The following is a 21,091-nucleotide window of genomic DNA, read 5'->3' on the forward strand; positions in this document are numbered from 1 at the left end:
TGGCACTTAAGCTCCCACCCAGTGCTGAAGGACCAATAGCAAGGTAGACACAGTTGTCAAACTACCAAAGTTAGTCCCCTTCATAAATATTTCTTTGCAAATCTTTTTGCATTTTTTCCAGCTTAATGAGGTTCCTTTATTTTTTCTGCCCAGTAGGCATGCTGTGAGGCTGAAGCAGGGTGACATGTCAGCCAACTAACTTTCTAGAGGCACAGGAAGCCTCCATGAGATCCAGGACCAACCAGAAAACACTGAGGCTGTCCCCAAGGAGCCAGGTGTCCAGCCCACAGTGGTCTCAAAGCCCTTTCCTTCTCCTGCAGGACCCTTTCCTCTGACACATACCTCGGGCATCCCTCATGTAAACCGGAGACACTATTTTCAACATTCTTCCGCTAAGTAACAAGCCCCCCTCATGCAGTTTTAGATGAGGCTGTCTGGAGGGCTTACCCTGCAAAGATTGTCAAATTTTTCTTTGTAGGGGTAGATGGTAAATAGTTTCATGTTGCAAAAAAGTAGCCTTAGAGAATACATAAATAAATGGCCTGGTTGTGTTCCAGTAAATTTTGTTTACAACAGTGGGTTGGCCAACCCCTGCTCTAGGGTGTTGATTTTTGATTGGATCCTTCAAGTGAACCAGAGAAAATTGCTGGCTAGAGGACTTCTGATGCCCAGAGGGTGTTTTGGGGCACACATATCTCCATATGACAATGCAAATACTGCAGGATACGAAGTAAACAACAGGTAACATGACAATAACACTTATACTTTTAACAGGTAACATTTGTTGAACACTTACTGGATGCAATGGTTTGAATGTCCCTGTCCCTCCTCTTCCCCCTCCTCCGCTAAGTTCATAGACAGTCCCATCACAACCGGGTTGAGAGGTGGGACCTTTCAGAAGTGATTAGGCATGAAGGCTCTGAGCTCATAAATAACCTAATGAACACACACACACACACACACACACACACACACACACACACCGACTGTTTCTCTGCCTCTCTGTCTTTCTGCTTGTTGTGATGTCTTCTTCGGTGCTTATGAGCCAGATGCAGTCCTCGGATCTTGGACTTCCAGAGCTTCTGTAACAACCAAACGAACTCCCACCCTCCCCAGTCAGGTGCCATGGTATAGCGGCTCAAAACAAATGAACACTCCAGGAAAGGACTCAGGAAGAAGGCTGTCTGTCCTTCAACTTGTGTAATACCCACCTGAAATGCCCACGACAGTCATCACTCCCATTACACACAAAACTGGAATCCAAGAGAGGGCCACTGGGGTGGGGGCTGCAACTTAATTGGTGAATGCCTGCCCAGCATGCATGAGGCCCTAAATTCACTCCCCAGCACCTCATAAACCTGCCTGTCATCCCAGCACTTGAGAGGTAGAGGCAGAGAGATGAGAAGTTCAAGGTCATTTGAAGCCAGTCTGGTCTAGAGACCCTGTCTTAGAACAGCAACGAACAAGAAGTTGGGGAGGCTGTGTGGAGTAGGAAACAAAAGAAAAAGAAGAGGCTGGCTTGCTGGAGTGAGGAGTGAGGGCTGCAGGCAGGTGAGCGAAGCGCCCTCCCCCAGGCTGTCCTAGTGTCTGATGGAAACCAGGTGGGCTTCCGGCCCCTGCTCTTCATCCTTCAGCATCTAGAACCTTCTGAGGGCAACATGTTCATGGGTACTTAGCTCCCGTGTATAAAACAGCAAAGCACATGCTCACCTTTCCATATCCCGTAAAGCACCTCTAGGTGGCTCCTACCACCTACTGCGGGGGCTACCTTCACAGTAGGCTTTAGAGATGACGATGTTTATCTTGATAAACATCTCTGCATGTTTACTCTAGGAATATTTTGGGTAAGATGGTGGCTGAGTCTGGGGGTGTGAGGCTGGCTGACTCTGAGGATATGGAGGTTGGCTGTGTATACTTTTTCACAGTTCTGGGAGTTTTCTAGGATTTCCTGGGGGTCTAGGTCATTTGGCTAGAGGCTGGGCCAGCCTAAGGGGATCTTGCTTCCAGTCCTGGAGTCACTTGGCAGGGGACCCTATGAAGACAGAAGGAGGGATGGAAGTTCAAGGCACCCAGGAGCCAGACTTTGAAAATGGCGAGATTCTACCTGTGCTACAATTTACAAGTGACGTGAGGGCTGCAGGGCACTGTGGCCAGGGCCAGTCTACAGCATGAGGCTGATGTTTGGAAGCTGTGGAACAACTGTCAGAAACCTTCATTTGCTGCAAGTATGTCCTGGCTATATGACCCCAAAGCCCAGCCTGCTACTCCCTCTTAGCACCCAGTGGCTGCCAGGAGCCTTCCCACAGTGAGTGCTGCCCAGGCATTTTCCTTAGCTGTCAGCCAATCAAAGACCTTCTCTTGGACCAGAACTCTGCCGAACTGCTGTTCTTTAAATGACTTTGGAGATTTTGCCAGCTAGCATTTTGCTGGATTTTTTGGGGGTGGGGGGTGGGGGTGGTGGCTGTTGTGGCCTTTGGTGTGCCACAAAAGTGTGTGCACACTTGTATTGCATCCGGTGAGTCCTCACTATGTAGAAAAACTAAGGTTTTTCCCTCAGCCAGATGGAAGAAAACAGACCAGGTGTCTTCGCTGCCCCCTAGTGACAATGTTGTTATTTAGCAGGATTCAATTTAAATGTGGATTGTCAAATTAGAATAGAGAAATTAGGTTAGAATTTTAAATTACTTTTCATTTTGAGGCACTAAAGAAAAGGGGTTGTTGGTCTCTATTTCTTTCTCTTCTGTGGGTGGTGGTAATGGGGTGCTTTGAGACAGGGTCTCTCTATGTAGACTCAGCTCACCTGGAACTCACTATGTAGTCCGGGCTGGCCTCGAACTCACAGAGATCCTTTTGCTTTTGTCTCCCAAGTGCTAGGATTAAAGGCCTGTGCCACTATGTCTAGCCTATAGCACTGGCTGGGACCTGGGTTCAATTTTCAACATCCACATTGTGGTTCACAACTGTCTGTAACATGAGTTCCAGAGGATCTGATGCCCTCTTCTGGCCTCCATGGGCACCAGGCACAAAGCAGTGCACAGACATACCTGCAGGAGAAAAATATCATACACACAATAAAAATATAAATCAGGTAGTCCCTTATTTCCCTTAGAGCCCAACTACTGATGTTGGACCCCAGTTCTGGCACTTAAGAGCTGTGTGATCTTGGGAATGCTACTTGCCCTCTCTGAACTGGGTCAGCAATACTTGCTTTGTAAGGCAGCTGTACACATCAATGACCTGGCTGTATGGAAGTATCTGGGACAGTGTGCACACAGTTTTAATGGTAAATACCGTTGTTAGGACATTTCTTTCTTCAAAAAGTTGTAGCTTTCCTCTTTGGGGCCAGAGCATTGGTTCTGCTACCTAGCTCAAGGCAGATTGAGCTCTCTCGCTTGGCTCTTGGACAGCCGTCCCCAGTTCTGGCTCCACTCTGAATGCTGTTTGGAACCGCCTGTCCGACTTGATTGCCTAACAGTTTCGTTTCACCTTTTTTTTCCTGCCCATGCGCAGCGTCATTCAGTTCACACTGAAACATCTTGTGAATGTTTTGCACAGAAAAGACTCTCTTTAAAATGACAGATTTTAACTCAGGGCTTTTAAAACCCAGGGCTTAGCACTCTCTGGGCAAAAACAAGCTGAGCTTCTGACACCAGGGGTTTTCCCTTTAAACTGTGCATCATCACCCCATGCTGTCTCTAAGTGTGCACTCATCAAGAATTGGGTGCCAGCAGACAGAATCCTCTGAGACAGTGCCTTGGGCAGGTGTGTGGGACAGCAGCTCAAGCCACACACGGACAAGCCAATATTCACTCTCTCAGTCACCCAAACGACCCTTATGATGCACAGCTCGACAGCAGTTCTGATGACCACAGTACAAAAATGTTATTTCTCTGAGAAATGCCAAAACCCCATAACATTCTTACAACAGGGAAACAAAACTTTCTATGGATTGCAGAAAGATGGAAGTCATGTTAGTGACCTCGTCTGTCTCAAGTTGGTTCCTAAGAAGTTGGGTGTGAAGGTCTGCATGTTACCTTTTGCCCAGGACACTGTACATGGGTGGCAGCTGGTCAGTCCTACTCCAGCTGCTGGCTGAGAGACCTCACGCATGAGCCTCCCTGACATCCCTCTCCATACCCAGCGACCTGAAACTGGTATGCTCACCACCACACTTTGCCTTGAAAAGCCATCAAAAGATCCCTTGAAGTCACCCCTCTCAGGCTCTCCACGCCACCCCCCCCCACATCCCCCACCCCCCACCCGCTCTGCACCCTGAGGACACTGCTGGTGGGACTGTAAACTGCTGCAGCCACCATGGAAGGCAGGGTGGCCCTTCAAAAGGCTTAACACAGAATTACCATGTGATCCAGCAATTCAGCTTTGGGTACACATACACGATAATTGAAAGCAGAGACTCAAAGACATGCTTGCACATCCAGCTAAGGGGTAGAAATGACGCAGAGGCTCATTTACGGATGACCGTTACAAGTGGGTGTGTGTACATGCAAAGGAATAGTGAAATACCACTTGGTGCTAAAATGGAAGGATTCCTAACAAAGCTAGCATGTAGTGAACCCTGAGGTTTATTAAACAAGCGTGTCACAAAGGATAATACTCTGCATTGTACTTACTTGAGGTACCTAGAAAAGTAAAACCCATACAATAGTAGATGGGTGGGCAGCAGTTGAGCGAGGAGGTCAGGGAGGTCGGTGTTCCATTGACTCAGGAAAGGGAAGCAGTCCCAGAGATGGGCGGCAGTGATGGCTGCCCACCAACATGATACACCGATGTCACCAAGCCGTGTTAAGATGCTGACCACTCTTCTGGAAGTCTGTGCTGCAGGGAAGGGACAGCCCTCTCCAGCTCGTGGGGGAGGGGGGACGTGACCAGGTGAGCCTGGAGGTGCAGGGGAGTCTGCCTGCTGCTTCTTGTCCCTGTACAACAACAGACTTATTTTCTGGGAGGCTGACAGAGGAACCAGAGCCACAGAAGACTCTGAGAAAAGTAAGTCGTCAGAACACACTGGGCAAACGGAATTCAAGAGCTTGTAGATCTGAAAGGAAACCAAGGGCCTGCTTAGAGTTTCAGTTTAGGAAGCCAGGAAAGCAGTCTCTGAGTTCTGTGAAAAGTTAGTGCTGGGGTGGGATGGACAGAGTAATCCTTTTTAGAAAGTTGTGCCTGGGTTTTGTGGAGCGGTAGCTGGAAGAGGTTTCCTTTTGTGGCACAACATCGCCACCTCATGGACAGCATTTGTATGACACCAAGTTCTTCCGGACTGCAGTGAGCCTTGAATGCCCTGCCGCAAAGGCTGTTTCTTTTCAGATAATCCATACAGGGCAGTCTCATATTTGCAAAATAAACATTTGGGGCAACATTGGATTTTCATGTTTCCTTGATTTCCCCCAAGGTTAGAACATCTTTTCCAATACTTGAGTATCAGGATAGGGTGTGGGTACCATTTTGTGGCGTTGTTGTTTCCATCTGAAACGAGAGGGGAGGAAGATGGGGAGTAGGTAGGATGAGGAGGGAGAAGGGTGGGAGGGGGAGGAGGCAAAAGAGGCCACAGCTCTCTTCCTACCCCAGTGTCCATGTCATCTCCTGCCTAACTCTGCTCCCCATCTATCACAGATGTTCTGAGCACTGTTAGGATCTCACTGCCCACTTCTCTCCAGTACTTACTCTTTCTGCCCAAGCACTGGTCCTGCGGCCATCTTGATCCTTGACTTGCCTGAAGCAGCCCACCAGCCACTCCCTTCTGGAACCCCAGCCTCCCAGTCTTTAGCTCCCCTCCTCTCCCAGCTCCCTCACACCTCTCTCGGCCCTCATAGCTCCAGGCTCCTCTGCTGTTTCATATTTCCAACTAACAAGTCCCCGGCAGGACCTAGCATCAGGTTTCATCCCAGCATGAAGCTAGGGTCTTCTCTGGCTGAAAATGCAGGGGCACACTGGTGACTCCCCAACTTGCATCTCTCACAGCTGCTGTAGTTAGTTTTCCTGCCTGGCCCACAGTCAGGACAAATCTCTCTCACCTGGCAGGCCCATAGACGCTCAGAACCAACCAAGTAAACACACAGAAACTTACATTGTTTAGAAACTGTATGGCTGTGGCAGGCTTCTTGTTATCTACTTCTTTCATCTTAAATTAACCCACTTCTATTAATCTATACTTTGCCGCGTGGCTTGTGGATTACCAGTACCTTATCTCTTTCTTGTCATGGCGGCGGCTGGCAGTGTCTCTCTACCCAGCCTCTCACCTCCCAGAATTCTCTTCTCTCTTGTCCCGCCTATACTTCCTGCCTGGCTACTGACCAAACAGCATTTTATTTTTACAGAGCAATATCCACAGCACTTCTGCTTTTCTTTCTTTCTTTTTTTTTTTTTTTAAAGGAAGGTTTTAACTTTTACATAGTAATATTACATATAACAAAACAATTGTCAAGCAAGAATTACAGTTACAATATTAAAGAAGATATAGGCGGGACAAGAGAGAAGAGATAAGGTACTGGTAAGCCACCAGCCACATGGCAAAGTATAGATTAATAGAAATGGGTTAATTTAAGATAAAAGAAGTAGATAACAAAAAGCCTGCCATGGCCATACAGTTTATAAGTAATATAAGTTTCTGTGTGTTTAATTGGTTGGTTCTGAGCATCTATGGGCCTGGCAGGTGAGAGAGATTTGTCCTGACTGTGGGCCAGGCAGGAAAACTCCAACTACAAGCTGCCATGTGGACATCTCTGTTCTAATAGACAGGTGCCACACGCAGGCACCCCAAACCTAACTCCCACAGTCCCAAGAAGCTTGATACCCCACAAACAGCTTTCCTGTTAGCACAGCCAGAATGTTTTCTGCCTCAACAGTTTTCTCTCCTTTCTCCTGTACCCCCTCCTGCCTCTAACCCACCAGAAAATTCTTTCAAGCTTATATTCAAAGTAGACCTGACTATATCCCACGCGGTTTAGCCATTCTGTGGTGATGATCATCCAAGTTGCTCTGTTTCTCATCTCAACTACCCACAGAGCTTCCTCTGGGTGTCCGGTCTGTTCTCAGCCTGGTAGCTGGGACATATGACATCTGTGCACAGTGCCTTCAGGGGCCTCCACTAGGAAAATCCAGGCCTTTGTTTTACCTGCAGGGGTGGGGGGGGGCAGTGAATGCAGCTGCTTCCCTCAGCAATGGCTCCCAGACCCGGCCCTCTCCAGCTGCTACTCTTCCTACATATGCCAAGGTGAAGTCCAGTGGGACCCCCTTGCCACCCATCACCACCAGGCCTCAGAGCAACTGTCCCTGCCCATTCCCCCTGCCATATCCTTTTCTACCTTCACTTTCCTACAGAACCACAGCTGCCATATTACTGGCATGATGCAAACTCCTCCCTCCCAGCCTGGAACCACCCTGTCAGGAGGCTGACACTTTCCCTTGGTTTTGCCCACAGCTGCAGCTTCAGAGTCTGGCATGTGGTGAAGGCGCCAACAGCAGCTGGCAAGTTCGTGGGCACAATGGGGTGAGGGGAAGCACGTGGCCTGTGAAGCCAAGTTACAGGTTTGAGTCCCAAGTTTATTTTTATTAGCCAAAGTTCTTGGAGACACAGCACCCAAGGCATGAGAGATCAAAATCCATCAGTCAGAGTCTATCAAAAGTCAAAGTGGCCGGGCGGTAGTGGCACACGCCTTTAATCCCAGCACTCAGGAGGCAGAGGCAGAGGCAGGTGGATCTCTGTGAGTTCAAGGCCAGCCTGGGCTACAGAGTGAGTTCCAGGAAAGGCGTAAAGCTACACAGAGAAACCCTATCTTGAAAAAACAAACAAACAAATCAAAGTGTCTGCTCTCCAAAAAGCACTGCTTGGAAACTACAAAGACAAGCCACAGACGGGGAGAAAGTTAGTGGTTTGTGAGTGACATGTCTGATTAAGGACGTGTATCTGGTATATGGAAGAAATTCTCAGGACGGGTTCTGCTTTTATACATTTTAGAAAATAAGACTCAACTGTCAGGGAAAGTCTCCTGAGGCTAAGAAGAGGGATTAACAGAAGTGTGAGGACACTTTGGGGACGAGGAACTTACTTATCACAGTGCCTGAAGGTTCACGGTACTAATCTGTAGCAGGAGCTTACACTGTCTAGTTCTCCAGTGCCCTATGAGTTCACCGCAGTGGTGGCATTCTCTTGGCCAGTGTGTGTGTGTGTCTGACTGTGGATGTATGTCATCTGCATTTTGCTAGTGACCCACGCTGTTGGAAAGCTTTTCTTTTCTTGAGCTTTTATCCTTTTAGGTAAAAACTTAAAAATGTCATGGTTCTTTAGGCATGAATAAGCTGGCCTGTTTGGACAGGTTTGGACTTAGTCATGCTCTACAGAATCAGAAAAATTCTGAATAGAGCTGATTTCATGGGTGTCCACCCCCTACCAATGGCACAGGGGCATGAGCACCCTTTGATGGCCTACTGTCCCCATATGAAAATCCCTCATCATTCTGAGGACCCCATGTTTTCATGTTACACTGAACCCCACAAATTATGTCACCATGCCTGCCTCAAACCTAGCTCCACAGATTTGACTCATTAATCCAGGTTTATTTATGTTGATTGATATTAGGAAAAGGGGGCCACAGGGAAATTTTGAGTAAATCAAGTTGAATAATTTCCAACTTGTCAGGAAAACATGCATTCTTGGTTGGGATCAGGAACTAACGGTACTTCTTCTTGTTGGTAGCAAGCCTTGGCTATCACCACACATGTTTCTATGGGCTTGTCACAACACAATTTTTGCTGTTAGGACAAGCCTTACGTAAAGTACTTCACAGGCCTTGGATAAAGCACCTCATGGTTTCCCATGATGTTGCTGGTTGGCTCACTTGGAGCAGCAACATTCTGAACTGCTGCCCCCAGGCTAACCCTCAGAGTAGGGCAGCTTCTAGTTCTGCAGTTTACATGTCAGTTCCTTCCCCCTCTCTCTGAGCCTCACATTCATCAAGGTGCCCAGAGTAACCTTTCCCAGGATAGGGTTATTAGTCAGGGTTCTCTAGAGGACTAGAATCAACAAAATGAATATATATATATATATATATATATATATATATATATATATATATATATAGATATATATATTATATGGATATATATTATATACACATATATATGGATATATACATACTATGTGGATAGATATTATATACATACATATATATTATATACAAATATATATGTATTTGAGACAGGGTTTCTCTGTGTAGTTTTGATGCTTATCATGGAACTCACTTGGTAGCCCAGGCTGGCCTCAAACTCACAGAGATCCACCTGCCTCTGCCTCCCAAGTGCTGGAATTAAAGGCGTGCGCCACTACCACCCACAATATATATGGTTTTTTGTTGTTGTTGTTGTTGTTTTAATTAGATTGGCTTACAGGCTGTGGTCTAGCTAGTCCAACAATGGCTGTCTACCAACAGAAGGTTCAAACATTCAGGAGTTGTTCAGTCCACAAGAATGAAAGTCTCAGCTCTTCTTCAGTATACATTGGAATCCCAAAGAAGTAGGTTGTAATGCCACGGACTTACCAGTGGGGAGAGCCAGGGCAAGGGGGCAAAAAGAGCTAGAGCTTTTGTCTTCCGCATCCTTTATACAGGCCGCCAGCTGAAGGGGCGGCCCAGATTAAAGGTGCATCCTCCCTACTGGACAGTGGTGGTGCACGCCTTTAATCCCAGCACAGAGGTAGGTGAGTCTCTGTGAGTTCCAGGCCAGCCTGGCCTACAAAACGAGTTCCAGGCCAGCCAGGGCTACACAGAGAAGCCTTGCCTCAAAAAAACAAAAAAACAAAAAAACAAAAAAACCAAACCAAAACAAAAAAGGTGTGTAGCTAGAGTTCTCCAGCCTGGCCCACAGTCAGGACAAATCTCTCTTACCCGCTAGGCCCATAGATGCTCAGACCCAACCAAGTAAACACACAGAGACTTGTATTGCTTACAAACTGTATGGCCGTGGCAGGCTCCTTGCTATCTAGTTCTTATATCTTAAATTAACCCATTTCTGTTAGTCTATAAGTTGCCACGTGCTCGTGGCTTACCAGTACCTTACATCTTGCTTGTCATGGCGGCAGCTCACAGTCTCTCTGCCCCAGCCTTCCACCTCCCAGAATTCTCTTCTCTCTTGTCCCGCCTATACTTCCTGCCTGGCCACTGGCCAAACAGCATTTTATTTATACAGAGTGATATCCACAGCACTTCCCCTTTTCTTATTTTTAAAAAAGGAAGGTTTTAACTTTTACATAATAAAATTACATATAACAAAACAATTATCAAGCAAGAATTACAGTTATAATATTAAAGAAGATATCCTATCTATCTTATATTTGTGAGTCTAAGGTTTTATATCTAACTTATCTTTTATCATAATTGAGTAAATTATAACTATCTAGTCTTCAACTATATCAAAGACCTCAGAAGGATATAATATTATCTGAGAACGGGGAAAAGGATGCAAGCAACTTTCGGGAGTCTTTCAGAGTAGACAGAGACAGCAGGCAGCCTAGACAGTCACTTAATGTTCTTTTGTAAAGTTGGGGCATCTGTCTTCAGCCCACATGGCTAGAGTCTCTTGATCACTTTTTTCAGTGTCCCGTAGAATGTCTGGCAGTTTCCTCTGCGAAGCAGGAATCTGAAGGACTATTTTGTCAAGCAAAGTTCAGTGGTCACCTTTCTATGGGTCCGGCATGTCCAGGCAAGAAAAGTTTCTTGCCCAAATGGCTATTTTTGTCAAGGTGAAGATAAACTCCATATGAAGTGTTTTCAATGCCCACCCTTCTCTCTGAAGTAAATCGGTGCTGCCAGGAGCAGACATGTCTCACTGTCCAGAAAGTCTAAATTTTAAAAATATTTTAAATGCCATATTCTGTAGACCTTTGAAGTGTTTGAAGATTACCTATCTATCTGAAATATATCTATGTATATCTAGAAAACTTAACATGACTATAAATTTGACTATCATAGAAGACTAATTGATCTGTATTTCTTAATTATCCATTCCAATCTAAATGAGTTGCATAAACATAATTCCTCAAGTGAGAGTAGAAAAGTATATATAGTATAACAAAATTAACTTTAAGTTTGTATCAATAGACTAAAATCTATACCAATGTAAGACATTTTAAACAAGTTGTTCTTTAAAAGTAAGTTCATTAATCTACCCTTTCATCCTATTATAGTGATATCACATGCCCCCCTTTTTTAGAAAGAGATCACACTTATAATCAACCTGATTTAAATAAAAATATTGGTTTTTCTCTGTCCCACACCAGAGGTGGATCTTCCCACCTCAAAAGATCTGTATTTGAGGTGTACCGTCCCACCTTAAATGATCCAGATTCAAAGTAGATATTCCCACTTTAATGATTTAATTGAGAAATCTCTCCTAATAGTGGGAACAGGGGCTGTCTTCAACTCTTATACTGGCTTTAGGGATACTACTTCCCCTACTGAGTCGTCTGACCCAGCCTTAATGGGGAGGTGCTTAGTCTTACAGCAACTTGATATACCATGTTTTGTTGACACTCATGGGAGACCTGTCCTTTCCTAAACATAAATGGAGGAGGAGTGGACTGGGGGATGGGAACAGAAGAGGGGGTGGGGTAAGGACTGGGAGGAGAGGAGGGAGGGGGAACTGCAGCCAGGATGTAAAATAAATAAATAAATACGTTTATAAAGAAGAAGAAGAAGAAGAAGAAGAAGAAGGAGAAGGAGAAGGAGAAGGAGAAGGAGAAGGAGAAGGAGAAGGAGAAGAAGAAGAAGAAGGAGAAGGAGAAGGAGAAGGAGAAGGAGAAGGAGAAGAAATTACTCACAGGTGTACCCAACGCTTAGTTTTAGTTAATTCCATATGTAGTCAAGTTGACAACCAAGAACAGCCACCAACCACAGCCTTCGTCAACGTGACACACAATCATCTCTCCTTATGACGTGCTCAATTTCCAAATGAAAACAATAACCAGGTCACAATTATACCTATGTAACTATCTCCCGTATCAATTTTAGAATAGGTGGTAATGTCCCTTGAGGAAGGTTCTTTTGGAATCTCAAAATGTAAATATGATGACCACTGATATTCTCTTAATTGATGGTATTTTGCAGGATAGAGAAATCGAGAAAAGGAAACATAAGCATCTGTATAAACACATTCTTAGCAAAACGTGACTGAAATAATCTTGTCAGTTACAATTGTCATTTTTGCAACTGGCCATGTGGCCTTAGCTGGGATTTATAACTACCTTCCTCTACTATCCAGTCTGTATTTGACAGCACACGAGGTGCATGTCCCTCCTCCAGACTGGTTTGTGAACAATTTCGCTTTTCAGTGCAGTGTGGAGTTACTATTATAGCATCAGATCATTTCCTTCTGCTTAGAGGTGGGTTGTCCTCTTTTCAGAAGGATCACAGGATCCCCAGCACAGCAGGAACAGCACAAAGAAATGAGGGAAATCTACACCTCGTGGAGATTAACCACTATTCAGACACCTCTGTATGGCTTGAGGTGGGATTTTAGGGATAATAATAAGGATGCATTTTGCCTCTGGACAGACAATTCTCCATTTTTCCACCTGGAGGTCCCAGACAACATTTTCATTTTGAAGGTTCCAAAAGAAGTTTTGATAGTACAAAGAGCTCACAACAAGCATCCTCCAGGGTGCTTGTTCACTTGTGCTAGTATTTCTTGAGAGAGCGGTGGTGCCACTGAGTAGTACACAGAGGCCATGCAGTTTGACCCCACTGATTTCTCACTGGCTCCCATTTCCTAGTACAAGCAGCCGTTGGATTTGATGGCCCATTGTCCTTTGCCAGTCCCATGAGTCAACAAAGCCAACTGTGATTTCTTTCTTTTGTCCTTAATGAGCTGTCTGCTGGGTAATTTGTGAATTGACTGTTCAATATATATTTTTCTTTTTCTTAGTGAGTTCTTTACTTCACAATAAAGTTAATCCATTACCATATAAATTGCAGATATTTTCATGAATTAAGTTTTCAACATGTTTCTCTCTTTCTTTCTTTCTTTTTCTTTTCTTTTCTTTTTTTTTTTTTCGAGACAGGGTTTCCTGGGACTCACTTTGTAGATCAGGCTGGCCTCGAACTCACAGAGATCTGCCTGGCTCTGCCTCCCAAGTGCTGGGATTAAAGGCATGCTCCACCACTGCCCAGCACATGTTTCTTTTTTCTTTTTCTTTTTTCTTTTTTCTTTTTTTTTTTTTGGTTTTTTGAGACAGGGTTTCTCTGTAGCTTTTGGAGCCTGTCCTGGACTAGCTCTGTAGACCAGGCTAGCTACAGTGGTGTTTCTTTTGTACATCCTCAAATAGAGGGAATTAGGTATTTCTGACCTCTTCCAGCTAAGATTATGCACTTATTCATTCAAATTGCCTTACAATATTTTCATTTCTATAGTTACGATGTGCAAGAAAAGTGATGGGCAGCGATTGTGCTGATCCAGGCTCTCGAGTTGGGCTCCACAGACCAGACAAGACAAAGCCAAAATGGAGCTTCCCATGTCATACACCACAGAACCAAACTAAACGGTGAGCAGGAAGACAGCACCCTGCAGACCAGCCTTGACACAGGAGAGTCTGGTTTCTTGAGGTAGTACAAGGACTCTCCCTCTGCATTGACCTCACACAAGAGACCTGTGGCAGCCTGGTCAGCCTTCACCATCCTGCTTTACTCCCAATGCTCTGCTTCTGTGTTCCCACTGTTCTTCCAGCACTCAGGAGGATTTCCTACTGGGCTTTATAGAAGCAGAAACTTATAAAACATCACAGAAAAAAAAAATTTAAATATGCAGCTCAGTATGTTGTTATTTTGACATTCCATCCTAATTAACTCAACTGGATTTTACTTCCGTCTGAGGTCTAAATTAGCCAGTCACCACACCTAAAATTGTATAATTAATTTTTTAACTTGAAGAGGGCATAATGCACTTTAGATTTGTTTTCTATTTAAATGTTAAGTTCAATAAAATTGACTTTAGGTTATAGAGACTGGTTTTGCTTTGTTTTTATGGTGCTTGGATGGAACCAAGGGTTCTGCGCATGCCATGAAAGTATTCTACCAGTGGCCTGCATCTCCAGCTCCCCCAGCAAGGATTTTGAGTCACCATCATCAAAAAACACAGAGCAGTCTTGCTACCCCCCAACTCCTAATGATCTCTTTGAGGTCATTCCCAGCTGCTCCCTCTCCAGGTCAGCTTGCTAATCTCTTCTTCATCCCTATTTGCTTTTTCCAGAATATTTCCAGAATATTGTAACAAAGGAGTGACCTGATGTGCAGTTTTGGGGTATGGCATCTGTCTGAATCAGCTTCACACTACTGTAAGGGGGTACCTGGAATAATAAAACACAAAGAGAAAAGACTTCTTACGCTTTACAGTTGTGCTGGCTGGTATTTATGTCAACTCGACAAAGGCTAGGGGCATCTGGAAATAATGGAACCTCAGCTGAGAGGAAAAATGCCATCAGATAGCATTTTCCTGATTAATAATTCACGTGGGAGAGCCTCCCCTGTGCCTCCCCTGGGCGGGTGAGCCCAAGTTCTATAAGAAAGTAGACTGAGCAAGCCATGGGGAGGAAACCAGTAAGCAGCTCTCCTCCAGGGCTTCTGCTTCAGTTCCTGCCTCCAGGTTCCTCCTCTGAGTTCCTGCCTTGAGTTTCCTCAATGATGGACTGTGACCTGGAGGTGTAAGCTGAAATAAACCCTTCCCTCACCAGGTTGCTTTCGGTCATGGTGTTTTATCACAGCCACAGGAACCCTAACTAAGACAACAATTTTGGTGGTTCCAACCCCAAATTGAGTGACACATCACTTCTGTAGTGGGGGTATGGGTGGAAATGGTAGGGGGGGTAGTAGAACAAAATGCCCACCTTGTGACCAGGAGGAAGAAGAGAATAGATCCAGGGTCCCACAATCTCTCAAGAACACACTCTTGGGAACCTCTCACAGCTTCAGCACTGAAAGAAAGAGAGGGAGGGAGGGAGGAGGAGGAGGAGGAGGGGAAGAGAAGGAGAGAGAGGGAAGGAGGGAGGGAGGGAGGGAGGGAGGCAGACAGACAGACAGAGTGCCTCACTGGGATGTACCACTTCCCACAATGGCACTCTAGGGACCAAGTCATTAGTATATGGAACTTTGGAGACATTCTATATCTAACCTATAGCAGCCTCCTTCACTGGGCATTCACAGACACAGCCATGATGTGAGTAAGCATCACCAGCCTGTTCCCTGTCACAGCTCAGTAAGATTCTAATGTAGCACGATTTCTTCCTTTGTACACCAGTAGAAGGGTATGGGAGGTGTTTTCTCTCATTATGACCAAAGCTGCTGTGAAGTTCTGCCTACAGATATGTATTATAAGAGTATGTGTTTTCCTCTGTCTTGGGTGTGCCCCCAGGGAGGGGAAATCAGTGGCTTATATCATATGGCAAGTAGTCTCACCTGTACAGGAGGAGGCTGCCTCTGTTTTCAAAGCTGTTGTACCCTTCTGCATTTCCTCCTGGAAGGCAGCGAGTTCCTGTTGCTCCAGTTTTGCTTGGCACTTGATTTTCTGTTGCTGCATTGTTCTGGAGTTTTCTTGACTTATTCACTTTGGTGGTAATTTGCATTTCCCTAATGGCTTGCAGTATTGATCTCCTTTTATGTGTTTATCTGCAGTTCATTAGATCTTTGGTGAGGGATCCCTTCCAATCTATGCCAAATGTCATTAGGTTGATTTTTTTTTTCATTTTTGAGTGGACAGACTGTTTTTGTTTTTGTTATACACCATGAGATCTGTGAGGCTCTATTTCTGGATTCTCTGTCCCAGCCCATGAATCCACTTGTCTGTTGCTGGGCCAGGACCACACTGTTTTTATTGCTGTAACTGTTTTAGTGTCTGTCATAAGAGCATATTTCATTGGTCTAAGACAAGAATTCCCTTCAAAATGGTGCTCAGTTATTTTTAAATGTTTATTTTTTTTTCAGCTCAACATCAGCACAATTTTTGTTAAGTTCTCCCCAAATACTGGTGGGACATTAACCCATTGTGATACTAAATTAACTAGAATAATTTAAGTGGGGGATGACCTGTTTAGGTGCTTTCTTCCAGCACAAGGACAGACAGACCATACTTTGTATTAAAGTCTGCGCTCCTGTTAGAGGGCTGGCTTCCTCTCGGTGTTCAGACATGCACAGGAGCCCTGATTAAAACAGAAATGAGAACAGGACACACTTGGCAGGGTTAAGGTTGGGCTGGAGACTCTACAGTCGATGATGGTTTGTACATCTGCCTGTCTCAGCTATTGGTTCTTACAGTGTTAAGTTTGAGGGCTGGAACAGCAAAAGGCCACACAGTACAGTTAAGGCGCCACCTCTGGATGCAGCCCATAACTCTTGGCACTGAATGGACTCCCTTTCAGCTCATTTTTCACCAAGGGAGAGCTGACCACTGGCAGAAGGGAGCCACATTGCTACTGTGGATAGGGAGTCATCCAACATTTGTGACAAACTGAACACTTGCTGAGATTTCAGTGTAATATGACTGCATGCGGATACCTTTTGGAAGGATCTGCTTCTCCTGATCAGCAGAAGAATTTGAGGGAAGAAAACGCAAGCCCCCAGCATGCTGCTGCAGGGGTGTTCGAACCCCTTCCACATACTCAGAGTGACAGGGCCCTTCCCAGATTCCTCGGCCCAACAGTCACTTGCACAGTCTACATCTCACTTTCAAGACTCTGCCTTCTGCTAACAGCTGTTTTGAAAGCAGAAAGTGGCTCTTACCCGCCAGAATGCAAGTCTATCAATGTCCAATGATGTCAATGCCTCGGGGACTTTTTAAAAAGATTTATTTAATGTATTAGTGTCTATTGACTTTATGCCAGAAGAGGGCATCAAATCCCATTAGATATGGCTGTGAGCCACCATGTGGTTGCTGGGAGTTGAACTCAGGACCTCTGGAAGAATAGCCAGTGCTCTTAACTGCTGAGTCATTTCTCCAGACCCCTTGCCCTTTTAAAATTATTCTTCTTTCATATATTACATCCTGACCACAGTTTCCCCTCCCTCCACTCCTCACTATTTTGATTAAATCACTACCAACCCACAGAAATAGCTTAATGATTATAGGAATTTATTGGGGGGTTAAACTCATGATACAGGAAACTCACAATACAGGAAATAGGGATTGAAGCATGGTCCAGCACTGTTCTCTAGAGAGCTCTGTCCTGATCTGCACCGGCATCCAAGACCAAAAGGTAGTGAAGATGGGCAAGCACATACGCATCTTGGGTCTTAAAGGGACCTGTCTCAGCCATGCCCCAGGGGCAGGTCATAGGCAGGTGTGGCAGTTACTTGTTGCCACACTAGGGGCAGTACTTTGATGTCAAAGCTAGAACAGCTACCCACTACACCTCCCAGCCCTCCCCACCTCCCCTTTTCCCGAGATCCACTCCTCCTTCCTTTCCCTTCAGAAGGGTATCAATCAAACATGGCATAACAAATTACAATGAGACTAGGCACAAATCCTCATATCAAGGCTGGATGAGGCAACTCAGTAGGAGGAAAAGGGTCCCAAGCATAGACAAAGGAAACAAAGACGTCCCCTACTCCCACTATTAGCAGCTCCATAAGAGTATTGAGCTACACAACCTTAACATATATGCAGAGGACCTAGCTCAGATCCATACAGGCACCGTTATTTTCTTCAATCTGTGTGATCCCCTATGAGCCCTGCTTAGTTGACTCTGTGGCCCAAGTTCTCAAGGTGTCCTCAACCCTCTGGCTCCTACAATCCTTCCTCTACCTCTTCTGTGGGGTTCCCTGAGCTCCATGTAATGTTTGGCTGTGGGACTCTGCATCTGTTCCCATCAGTTGCTGGAGGAAGCCTCTCTGATGACAATTGGACTAGGCATTGATCTTCGAGTAGAGCAGAATATCATTAGGAATCATTCCATTGACTTTTTTTTTTTTTTTTTGGTCACTTATATTTGGTTCTATCCTAGGTCTCTGAGCTATCCAGCCTCTAGTTCCCAGCCATCCAGGCAGTGTTGGGCATGGGCTCTCTCTCATGGCATGGGCCTCAGGTTAGACCAGTCATTGGTTGGCCAATTCCACATGTTCTGTACTACCATTGCTCCAGCACATCTTGCAATTATAGATTGAAGGTTTTGTGGCTGGGTTAATGTCCCAGTCCCACCATTGGAAGTCTTGCCTGGTTACAAAAGATGCTGGTCCAGGCTCTGTATCCCCCATTACCATGTGTCTTCAATGGGGTCACTCATAGATTCCAGAGAGTTTCCACTGCACCAGGTTTGCTTCTTTGAAGAAGGTCCAGTGACTTTTGCTTGCTGGAGACTTCCAGGAACAGTTCAAGTAAGAATTACAGCAGAATTTGAGTAACTGTCTCAACCACAGCTTTCTTATGAAGAAACCCCCAGTCACATAGCTTAAACAAGAAGAAAGTGTATGTCTGTCTGCCCTTCTCTCTCTCTCTCTCTCTCTCTCTCTCTCTCTCTCTCTCTCTCTCTCTCACACATCATAGTCAGCTCCATAATGGTCAGGAATCAGGCTCCTTCTCCCGGACTGCTTTGCCCTCCTTCAGGTGTCTCACTTGTTTCCATGGTCTGATGTAAGGCCATGGTGACATCCCAGTCATTGAGGATGAACACGCATTTGTTATTCCACACTTCCTAAGGGTCAGGAATCTAGACTTGGCAGAGTGAGTCCCACTGGCTCCAGGCCCCTTAGGAACTTCCAGAGATGTTGTCAGTGGGATTCATTTTCATATGATGGGGAAGACAGGATGAGCTTCGTTCAGGGCCCAGAACAGAAGGCCCCAGTCCCCCCTGACTGTGGAACAGAGGCTGCCTTCAGTCCCTTCACCGCTGGATATAAGCATAGAAAGACTCTGTTTTTCTCATATTGAAAGAAGGCAGGAAGGAAGGAAGGAAGGAAGGAAGGAAGGAAGGAAGGAAGGAAAGAAAAGAAAGAAGAAAGAAAGAAAGAAAGAAAGAAAGAAAGAAAGAAAGAAAGGAAAGAAAGAAAGAAGGAACCACAGTGATCTAAGACACAGCAGGCTGCCACAATGAACTCTGTCGCATAGCCATTCCTAAACTGTGAAGGAGATTGAGGAAATGCCACTTTCCCTGTACACTTTTACACACCATCTAAAGATGTTCTGAGATTCTGAAGAAGAGAAAAAGGTGAGTGGCAGTCCTACTTGTCCAGAGACAGTCATAGGCTGGACTTGGACTGGGCCAAGATGAAGAAGTCACAAAAGAATCCCCACATCTCAGTGGCCAACTGAAAAATACCGAGCACTTGCAGAGAGTATTGCCGATATTGGACACTTCTCAGACCACTCGCTCTTTGGATAGTTTGCTATTACAGGCTGCTTCATACAGACCAACAGTGCAATGCTTGGTGTGTTTCATCCCCACTGGCAGGGACGATGTACCAGCACTGGCTTCCAAGAGCTCCTACCCAGACATGGTCTCAAGTGTTTCCATTTGGATTTCACTGGCCAGAGTGAACGGCATGCCACATCTAACCACATTCAAGCATACTGCACACCCCTACCCGTGTACATAGAAGAAAAAGAGGGCCACAAGAATGTGATACTACGTAGGGATTCAGTTTAGCCCTGTTACAATAGAACATTCTTGGAGTGTGGGGGAACAGGACAGCTTGGCACCTACGGTGGCCCTAGACCTGGGCTCCCATCCCAGCCTGAATGCTGGCTGATGCTGCTACTGGGGGTTCCCATGTTTGGATTTGAGAGTATTCATTCATTTAGAGCCAAGCTCAGTTTTCAGTCTGAATGAATTTGTGAATTTGGAACTCATCCCAAAGCAGGAACAAAAAGGATCACAGATAAATTATGATGTTTACCCATCAAGATAGACCACCCACTTCTTAATTACTCGGGTGCTTTGGTGACTTATTAAGTAACTTAGTCAGAAAGCCTTACACAGCGCACTTCACATGAAAAGTCCTGGCAGAAAAAAAGCCAACATAAACACCAACATTTTTTTGTATTTTCTGCCACAGCTGTTGTTTATCAGCATGGAACTCATTTTTTTCTAAATGAGAATCATTCACTCAAAGTTTTAGTACCAGATTATGGTATCTTTCTTGTGGCATCATGATATTTAAACACTCACTCCCCCTTTCCCAAAGAACATGCCCCAATCAATGCACTGTCTTATTTCACCCATCTTCTCCTCATCATCTTGGAGTTGTGACTCTAAAGGATGTCCATTCTTACCACGCTGATGCTCCTCTCCCAAGAGTTAGCCACTTGTCCCCCTCATCTGTCTTGAGGATGTCTCTGTTTAAGGGGGATCAATTTTAGCTCATTGGCTGATCAGCTGGGTCTGGGTAGCTTCACATTTTATGAGCTTATTTACTCTTTTTCTTAAAACACCAAATGGATTTCCCTGATTGCCATCAATGGCAGACTCCAACCCAAAGGGTGATTTTGAGATTAGGGCTAATAGAAGATTCATTATCTCCAACATGCTTCCAAGTTTGACCTAAGTACCTACTTCACAGTCAGCAGAGAGGAAAAGAGGATGGAAAAAGCATGTACAATGTATGTGTCTGTACTGGCTGCTCTAACAAATGTCATAGACTGATTTAAAAAATAGATTGTTCCTTGCAAGCCTAGAGGCTTGAAGCTTACATCAAGATATGGCTATAGTTAATTTCTCTAGAGTCTTCTCATCTTAACTTCTAGATAGCCATCTTCCCTCTGTCTTCTTGCACATTCCCCATCCCCTACTCTGTAGTATATGTGTCCTAATCTAATCTTCATGTAAGGACACTTGCCAAATTATACTAGATCATTCCCTAATGACCACATTTAACTTCAATCAACCTTAACCTCGAAAGATCATAGCTTCATACACAGTAGCTTCTAAGATACTGGAGTGATGACTTCAACATCTGAATTGAGGGGTATACAATCCAGACCACAACACACTCTAAGTCACATTATATCAAGAAATGGTATCCACTATGGCTGGCACTAATCATGTAGCTCCAGTTAGATGTGAGGGAAGGCACCCATTGCCTACAGGGACTTCAATCAGCTGCTCTCC

This window comes from Onychomys torridus, chromosome 5, assembly GCF_903995425.1.
Source record: "Onychomys torridus chromosome 5, mOncTor1.1, whole genome shotgun sequence".
In the NCBI taxonomy this organism is placed as follows: Eukaryota; Metazoa; Chordata; class Mammalia; order Rodentia; family Cricetidae; genus Onychomys; species Onychomys torridus.